Source organism: Simochromis diagramma, unplaced genomic scaffold, assembly GCF_900408965.1.
Source record: "Simochromis diagramma unplaced genomic scaffold, fSimDia1.1 OVJJ01000449.1, whole genome shotgun sequence".
Lineage (NCBI taxonomy): Eukaryota > Metazoa > Chordata > Actinopteri > Cichliformes > Cichlidae > Simochromis > Simochromis diagramma.
Genome location: NW_024387274.1, coordinates 1,025,443 through 1,035,271, shown reverse-complemented (window position 1 = coordinate 1,035,271; position 9,829 = coordinate 1,025,443). Strand labels below are relative to the sequence as shown.

The 9,829-nt window shown below is 37.9% G+C and overlaps 1 long non-coding RNA gene across 1 annotated transcript; it reads left to right on the top strand.

Moving 5' to 3' along the window:
- Positions 1-2,011: 2,011 nt before the first annotated feature.
- LOC120715654 lies at positions 2,012-2,464 on the top strand. Its single transcript, XR_005691703.1, has 2 exons — positions 2,012-2,063; positions 2,125-2,464. It is a non-coding gene; the product is annotated as an uncharacterized LOC120715654 (long non-coding RNA).
- Positions 2,465-9,829: the final 7,365 nt, after the last annotated feature.

Genomic DNA, 9,829 nt, shown 5'->3' with positions numbered 1-9,829 from the left:
TTTTTTTGTTTTTATTCCTATTAATTATATTTCCACTTGTTACCTCTGAATTATTGAATCAGACCTAGATGACATGAAATTTTCAGCAAAATTATAATTCAAATACTCCTTTAATTATTGATTATTCTCATTCATTTTTTATCATTTTTTATATTTTTCCATAGTATTACATTTGAATTTAACAGATCATTCTCTCACATAACAGACAAATATTTGTGAAATTATGATACATTTCTGAATGTATTTTTACAATCTGAATATGCATATGTACAAAAAAATTTATTTAAAAAAACAAGTAAATTTTGTTTTACTATATTTACAGGGATGTTATGTTATTTTACCTTTGACATGTAAAATCAGTCTACTTATGTAAATTTAATGATATTCTAGAAAGACCAGTGTTGGGTAAGTTACTTTAAAATAGTAACTTAGTTACATTACTAGTTACTTCTCGCAAAAGTAACTCAGTTACTTCAAGTTACTCGTTACTTTCAAAGTAACTAGTTACTAGGGAAAGTAACTTTGGTTTTACTCAGAATTCTCTTGTTAATGTGTTTCTTCCATAACTTTGCCAGTCTTCTAGCTTGCTTTACTTGCCACAAGTGCACTGTGCCACCTACCAATAGAAAGGAAAAGATAATGTGCATATTTCCACGAGAGAAATCCCACGCCTGGACCATCATTGACTGCTGCCATGATTCTAGCCTACGTCACAGTGTCATGTGCGCCTTTTACATCCAACACAAAAACTGCAGTCGTGGTGCTTTGATTGTACTCAGAACTCAGAAATTCTGCCTTCCGAATAGGAAGATGTAGGTAACACCAGACTGCAGATGAGCTGCATACAGGGCTGGACTGGGACAGAAAATCGTCCCGGGCATTTTGACTAGAGACCGGCCCACCATTATAGGAAAAATCATAAAGCCTTTGAATGAAAACAAACACTGTTGTGACAGTGATGAACACTGTTCTGATGGTACATATGCATCAATCTATCAATCGTTTGTTGTAAGATTCAGATAATTAATTTTTAAAAGCAAGACATTTTAAATGAGAATAAGAAAGAAAAGTATTTCTTTGTGCCCCCCTTTCCCTGTTAATGCCCTACATGCCCCCCTGGCAAAACTTTGCTAGACCCGCCCCTGCACAGTCACCAGCTGTCAGCTACCTAAAAAAGGATCCTGGTGTTATTTGTCTCTCAGAAACAGGTTCATAACTTCCCTTCAACTCATTCCTGTCACCTAAAAGGTAAACCTGTTTCTCCATCACCTGTTCAGCTCTGATGATTCAGTAAGGACATCTCCTGGTTTCATCTTCATGTTTTCCTCTCACCATAACCAAAACGATATCATGACCAGCAGTTTTTTGCAGCTGTGGCTCCAGCAAACATCAGCTGATACTAGAAATTAATATTAAATAAATTCTAACAACAGCTGATCAATCTTAAACGTGCTGCTGTTGTTTAGCGCGACATCTGCTGGTTTCCTGTTTCTGGCGCAAAGTGGGCGATAAACAAACAAGAGAGAAAAGCCATCAGCTGATCATTGATCAGTTTCATGATTGAAGTAGAACGGGAGAGGGAGGGGGAGAGAATGAGGAAGAAGAGGCAGCTGTGGGGTAAACACAGAATAACTCCAGCTTTGTGCCTTTTTCATTGTAGCTGAATTACGGGACAAACTGTTCCTTTTCACCTCAATAAGAAACGCGTAATTTTTCTCTGAATACCAGACGGGACAGTTGGCAACTCTATAACTTATGAAACAAAATAAAGTTCACATCAGTAACATAGCACCACCCAGCTGTATAGAAACTCCGTCATGCTAGCTAGCACGCAGTACGGAAAGTCGTAACGAAAAATAAACTCCACCTAAACTTGGTTTATATCTGACCCAGAGAGACTGCAGGTCTAAACTTCTTACCTGAGTTCAGTTCACACTTGGCCGGCAGCCGCCTCGGGTCTCTTTTCCTTCTGCTTCCTCTGCTTTCCAATTTTCTGTTTAAGTTATTACTATTGTGCTAAATCATACTATTTCTGCTATTTCATAAGATTTGTGCTAAATATAGTATTTCTACCAAATATAGTATTTCTAATAATTATAGTTTTTCTACCAAATCATAGTACAGTATTTCTGCTTTTTATAGGATTTGTGCTTAATATACTATTTCTGCTTTTTATAGGATTTATGCTTAATCATACTATTTCTATATATTTCTGCCAGGTCCCCAGGCAGCCAATCCTCTGTGAGGACTCAGACATTCAAATATACATATCAGGGCCTGCAGCTTCCCAGCCAGCCAATCATATCTGAGGTCTTCTGTTTCCTCTCTCGTCATATCTCAGCGACGGTTATACAAAGAGCAATGAAAATCGCAGTCAAAGTACACCAAAGTCCGCTGATTCACCCAGTACAAGAATTATGCTTCTAGTCCACCTAGTTTTTGAGTTACACAACGTTTTGTAACTCCAAAAAAACGGCGTTTTTCGCCTCTCACCGCGATCTAATTCTGACTGCTCATCACCCTGTTTTTCCAGGTGCCCGCTCTCTTTCCCAGTGGCGCAGTTGGTAATGACACGGGTCTCCAAACCAAAGGTCGTGGGTTCGATTCCACCTTGTCAGCATGTTTTTTTCCCTACAAATTAATACACTATCACAGACCAGTAATTCATATTCATCATTTATTACAATTCTGCAAACTTTTATGATTTTACCAGCTTTTATAATATGGACCTCACATTCTTGTTAACACTCCATGGCACAAATACTCTTCCCTTTAGGCTCTGTGTATGTGTGTGTGTATCAATATTTCTCCCATTTTAAAGTATTACTCCTCCATAATTGTATTTCTGTTAAATCAAAGTACTTTTACTGCATCTTAGTACTTCTGCTCAATCACAATATTTCTGCTAAAGTATTTCTGACAAATCATGATTTTTTGTGCCAAATCATAACATTTGTGTTATGTTATAGTGTTACTACTAAGTGGAGGAATTTCTGTCATGTATATGTGCTGATTACAGTATTTCTGCTAAATCATACTATTTCTACTATATTATATTTTTCTTTCTAAATACAGCATTTCTGCTATATAATTGTATTTCTGCTATGTGATTATATTTGTGCTAAACCAGAGTATTTGTGCTGAAACATAGTATTTCTGCCAAATGATAGTATTTGTGCTAAAACATAGTATTAATTTAAAATGACAATATTCATAGTTCATCACAGTGTCTCTGGTAAATCACAGTATTTCTGCTATGTTGTACTATTTTTCTAAATCATAGTGTTTCTGTAATGTTTAAGTATTTTTGGCTAAATATATTCTTTCTGTTATCTTATACTATTTCTCCTAAATTCTTGTATTTTTGAGAAGTTATCATGTTTCTGGTAAGTTACAATATTTCTGCTAAGTTCTCCTATGCTATTGTACTTCTGCCAAGTATTATGTTTACTCTAAGATATTGTAGTTCTGCTAAGTTATTCAATTTTAGCAAAGTTCCTTTGCTTCTTCAAAGTTTTTACAATTTCTGCAACTTTTCAGCTTTTTCAGCTAGTTTTTGCAGACAGCTTCAGCTTTAAAGCATCCACACTGCATTTTCGCAGGAAATGCAAATTTTTCTAGTACTAATTGGTTTTAGAGAAGAAAACTGAATAATATAACAGTTTGGTGTCATGCCCAAATGGCAGTAGAGTAATACCTTGGTAACAATAAGATAACCTGCAAGCAATAAAAGGTAATGTCTGTGCATTTTAATTTTCTTATTTTTTTCCGAAAGGCTTTCGATTGTAGTAACCTCATAATGATAAGGTAATATTGGCTGATGTTTTTGCATAATAGAAAAGTATTATCATAGTGCTTGACTTGCATTTTCCCAGTATTCTGCTTTGTTTACAAGCAATAATGTAAATATTGTGTTTAATGTTCTGGCTTATTAACCCATAGGAATCCAGACGAATTTCTACTTTCAGGAGAATTATGGGAGACATAAATCATAAAGAATGGACCATAATTAACACATTTCGGAAAGTTTTTTCTAAATAGTTCCCACCACATTCAGAGATCACATTGGGTGTACACACTGTAATTTATTTGTCATTTGGAAATTAATTTAGACAGGTCCTTGCTTATTAGCAGAGAATTTACTTCTTATTTGGATTTCTATAACATAATAATGCTGACAACTTTGCTGGTAATGTTTAACAACAAATTCTTTGACAGCTCTGTATTACATTGCACAAATGTGCATGCAAAAAAACTGATCACTTTTATAATAAACTAGTAAAAACATATACATATTGCAAATCAGTATGCAAAAACAGAACATAAATTAAAGTTATGTATCATCAATACCATCTTGATATTATTGCTGTCAGTTCTTAAGGCTGTTTAGCCTATGCCAGAGGTCACTACCAGGCTGACAGCGGTCTGGATCGGGATTCACAAGCTGTCTTATATGGACCCAGACCTACAACCAAAACATATGGTTATGATTTAAAAGCTTATGGTGCTCTTCTATTTTAACTGGTGCAGCTTTTTTGGTCTTTACGGTAGTGGCTCAGTGGCTGAAGAAATGCACAGACCAATTGCATGATACCACTCAGTGAATCAACTCTGTGCATTCCATGCGGTAAATACAGTGCCGTTACACATGAAAAGATGGCAGAAAGAAGAAAGATAGAGATGTTAAAAAAAGGGAGAAATACAGACAACTGTGCTGGAGAAAGATGGAAAAAAAAAGAGACAGATGACACATAGAAACTAAGGAAAAAAATAAAGAAAATGGTGCAGTGCCAAAAAGAAAAGTGGAATGTGAAAATAGAGCAATGGATGAATGCTGGGCCTCTCCATTTGCAATATTACTTCCTCCAAACCATCAACGTGTCTTTTAGACCCCATTCCTACAAAACTGTTCAAAGAAGTCCTGCCATTAATTAATTCTTCGATCTTAAATATGATCAACCTATCTCTAATAATCGGCTATGTACCACAGGCCTTCAAGCTGGCTGTAGTTAAACCTTTACTCAAAAAGCATCTCTAGACCCAGCAGTCTTAGCTAATTATAGGCCAATCTCCAACCTTCCTTCCATATCAAAAATCCTTGAAAGAGTAGTTGTCAAACAGCTAACAGATCATCTGCAGAGGAATGACTTATTTGAAGAGTTTCAGTCAGGTTTCAGAGCTCATCACAGCACAGAAACAGCTTTAGTGAAGGTTACAAATGATCTTCTTATGGCCTCTGACAGTGGACTCATCTCTGTGCTTGTCCTGCTAGACCTCAGTGCAGCATTCGATACTGTTGACCATAATATCCTATTAGAGCGATTAGAACATGCTGTAGGTATTACAGGTACTGCACTGCAGTGGTTTGTATCATATCTATCTAATAGGCTCCAATTTGTGCATGTAAATGGAGAGTCCTCTTCACACATTGAGGTTAATTATGGAGTTCCACAGGGTTCAGTGCTAGGACCAATTCTGTTTACATTATACATGCTTCCCTTAGGCAGTATCATTAGAAGACATAGCATACATTTTCACTGCTATGCAGATGACACCCAGCTCTATCTGTCCATGAAGCCAGATAACACACACCAATTAGTTAAACTGCAGGAATGTCTTAAAGACATAAAGACCTGGATTGCCGCTAACTTTCTGCTTCTTAGTTCAGATAAAACTGAGGTTAGAAATATGGTATGTAACCAGATTCTTACTCTGGATGGCATTACCTTGGCCTCCAGTAATGCTGTGAGGAACCTTGGAGTCCTGTCATTGGCTTCCTGTTAAATCCAGAATTCAAAATCCTGCTCCTCACATACAAGGTCTTAAATAATCAGGCCCCATCTTATCTTAATGACCTTGTAGTACCATATCACCCTATTAGAGCACTTCGCTCTCGCTCTGCAGGCCTACTTGTTGTTCCTAGAGTATTTAAAAGTAGAATGGGAGGCAGAGCCTTCAGTTTTCAGGCCCCTCTTCTGTGGAACCAGCTTCCAGTTTGGATTCGGGAGACAGACACTATCTCTACTTTTAAGATCAGACTTCAAACTTTCCTTTTTGCTAAAGCATATAGTTAGGGCTGGACCAGGTGACCCTGAATCCTCCCTTAGTTATGCTGCAATAGACGTAGGCTGCCGTGGGATTCCCATGATGCATTGAGTTTTTCCTTTCCAGTCACCTTTCTCACTCACTATGTGTTAATAGACCTCTCTGCATTGAATCATATCTGTTATTAATCTCTGTCTCTCTTCCACAGCATGTCTTTATCCTGTCTTCCTTCTCTCACCCCAACCGGTCGCAGCAGATGGCCCCGCCCCTCCCTGAGCCTGGTTCTGCCGGAGGTTTCTTCCTGTTAAAAGGGAGTTTTTCCTTCCCACTGTCACCAAAGTGCTTGCTCATAGGGGGTCATATGATTGTTGGGTTTTTCTCTGTATCTATGAAGCGCCTTGAGGCGACTTTTGTTGTGATTTGGCGCTACATAAATAAAATTTAATTGAATTGAATTGAATGTTGATCTTTAAGACAGTGTGGACCCGAAAGGGCACTTTGTAAGAACTGACCCTTCCACGTTTACACTGGGACAAGTTTCTCAGGTATGAGGAAAGCAGCCCTGTGCATCCTGACCATGTTTGGCTCCACACTCAAAAGCGAGGCAGTGTATGAGGATGGCCCTGAATCCATTCAAGCCTGGTTTAAATTCCTGACAGGACAAGCTAGAGCTCAATTCACTCACTAAGCAAAAAAGTGTGGTAGCTGATTAAATATGGAGAGAAATGTCTCTCATAAGTGTTGTAAATGTGTACACAGCAAATTCAAAAGTGTTAAATGTTTTGGTGTTAGTAGTCTTCTTGCAAAAGTTTTTGCAAAAGAGTTAATTTTACTCTAAGTAGAGTCACATTCTTTTAATGTAACTCTGAGGTGTAAAATGATAGTAGTTAAAATTGAGTGTTAAAAATGAGTGTTTCTATGTCAAATCTGGAGGTGTTACAATGGAAACATTAATTCTTGACCTCTTAACTCTGAAATCCTACGGAGGGCTATGACACCAATAGAGTAAATTCACAGACTTCGCCCCCAGCACCATAGGCTCCAATCGAAGCTGAAGTGAAGCCGTTTCAGAGCATTTTGCTCTACATATTTGAGTTGTTTACCATACTTGGTAAGTCATTTTTTCAAAGATTGTTTCAATTATTATTATTAGCTTTTACTTCTGTGGCTCTTTGGAGTTGAGACAAAGCTGTGTGAAAGGCATTAGCCATGTTGCTCGCTGATAGCATAATATTCTGTTTTAGCTAGCTGAAAGGTATTGTTTGTGGGCAAAAACCACAGCCTTGAAAAAAAGCTTGCATGTGAATTTTCAGTCAAATTTTTGGTCAAATACACCTAAAACAATGTCTAGAATGTGAAATGTTGGTATAATGGTGCTACTTGAAGCCTGAAAACGATCGCCCATAAAAAACAAACAAACGAGCAAACAGCAGTAGCAGACGTCCTGACTGGGTTCTACGTTAGCATTTAGATCCCTCCAGAGTTTTGTGCACACGGTTTAGGTAAAAATGAAAAAGGTTGAGGTTTTACATTTAGTTCAGTATTACCTGTTGTCTGTGTCCTTGTCTTTTGGGAAAATACTTTACACAACTAATGGCTCAAAGAGGATTCCTTTTTTTTTTTTTACTGTGCTGCAGTTTATTACCAGATTATTTGTGCCATTAATTAGTGTCAACTAATTTTTATTCAATCTCCACATAGGACATGCTTGTGAAGATGGAATATGGGGGAGAGCAGAAGTGCGTTGAAGTTCCACAAAGTGATGAATGAAGGACATGCATATTGTATTGAAGAAATAAGTTATGAGAATGCTGTTATTTGCATTTACCAGCTCACCTATGTCAGACCTTTTGATAAACAAAATTCTAATGAAAGTGAGAACATGTACACTGTTACATCTTTCAGAAAATGTTTTGAAATTGTGGTGCACAGTTCAGAATAAATGTTTTTCAAAAACCATTGCGTCTTTTTAGTAAATGTTTATTTCTAAAAGAAATTTCTAGAAATTCAGAACAGTAAAATTCCCGCCTTTTAGAATTAATTAGAAGATAACTCTTACGTAGTTAAACTAAAATACTCTTTGAGAGTTAATATATAAACTCTTAACATCTAGTTAGCATTAGTAAGTGTTAAATTATCAACTCCAGACAGATTTGGTGTTTAACACTAAATCAGAGTTAACGTACCAACTATCCAAAAAGAGTTAAATTAACATTCTCTGGTGTGGACCCATATAGACACTTTAATAGTGTTGAAATCAAAACTGACTGTTAATTTGGACATGCTGGATTTGCTGTGTACGATATGGCCCACAAGCAGAAACTACGATTTACACATATGTACATTGATTTGTGTGTAACTTTTGAGGACTCATAAGTGCGTGCTCCAACCCACACACTAATATATAAATCACACATATTGTTGTTTTTTTTATAAGCACCAACATACAAACCTGAAAAAATAATGATCATTTACGCTCAATTTATTAAGTTCAGCTTCACAAAAGCGATAATTTTCTCTTTCAAAAACCTTTCTGTGCATGCAAATATCTAAAAATACACATAATTCTCCTCGCTCACAAAACCTTAAATGCATATGCACCAATCACCTGATACACACAGACCACGTCACACACCCACTGGGGTTTTGAGGTAAATTTAACACTGCCAGCTTCACACAGCTCCACAAATGTAAGCTACTTTCAAGTCACAGTGTAAAACTGGGGCATCTGGGCTTCCCGTGTATATATACAGTGGGGCAAAAAAGTATTTAGTCAGCCACCGATTGTGCAAGTTCCCCCACTTAAAATGATGACAGAGGTCAGTAATTTGCACCAGAGGTACACTTCAACTGTGAGAGACAGAATGTGAAAAAAAAAATCCATGAATTCACATGGTAGGATTTGTAAAGAATTTATTCGTAAATTAGGGTGGAAAATAAGTATTTGGTCACCTCAAACAAGGAAAATCTCTGGCTCTCACAGACCTGTAACGTCTTCTGTAACAAGCTTTTCTGTCCCCCACTCGTTACCTGTATGAATGGCACCTGTTTGAACTCATCATCTGTATAAAAGACACCTGTCCACAGCCTCAAACAGTCAGACTCCAAACTCCGCCATGGCCAAGACCAAAGAGCTTTCGAAGGACACCAGGAAAAGTATTGTAGACCTGCACCAGACTGGGAAGAGTGAATCTACAATAGGCAAGCAGCTTGGTGTGAAAAAATCAACTGTGGGAGCAATCATCAGAAAATGGAAGACATACAAGACCACTGATAATCTCCCTCGATCTGGGGCTCCACGCAAGATCTCATCCCGTGGGGTCAAAATGATCATGAGAACGGTGAGCAAAGATCCCAGAACCACACGGGGGGACCTGGTGAATGACCTGCAGAGAGCTGGGACCAAAGTAACAAAGGTCACCATCAGTAACACACTACAACGGCAGGGAATCAAATCCCGCAGTGCCAGACGTGTTCCGCTGCTGAAGCCAGTGCATGTCCAGGCCTGTCTGAAGTTTGCCAGAGAGCACATGGATGATACAGCAGAGGATTGGGAGAATGTCATGTGGTCAGATGGAACCAAAGTAGAACTTTTTGGTATAAACTCAACTCGTCGTGTTTGGAGGAAGAAGAATACTGAGTTGCATCCCAAGAACACCATACCTACTGTGAAGCATGGGGGTGGAAACATCATGCTATGGGGCTGTTTTTCTGCCAAGGGGACAGGACGACTGATCCGTGTTAAGGACAGAATGAATGGGGCCATGTATCGTGAGATTTTGAG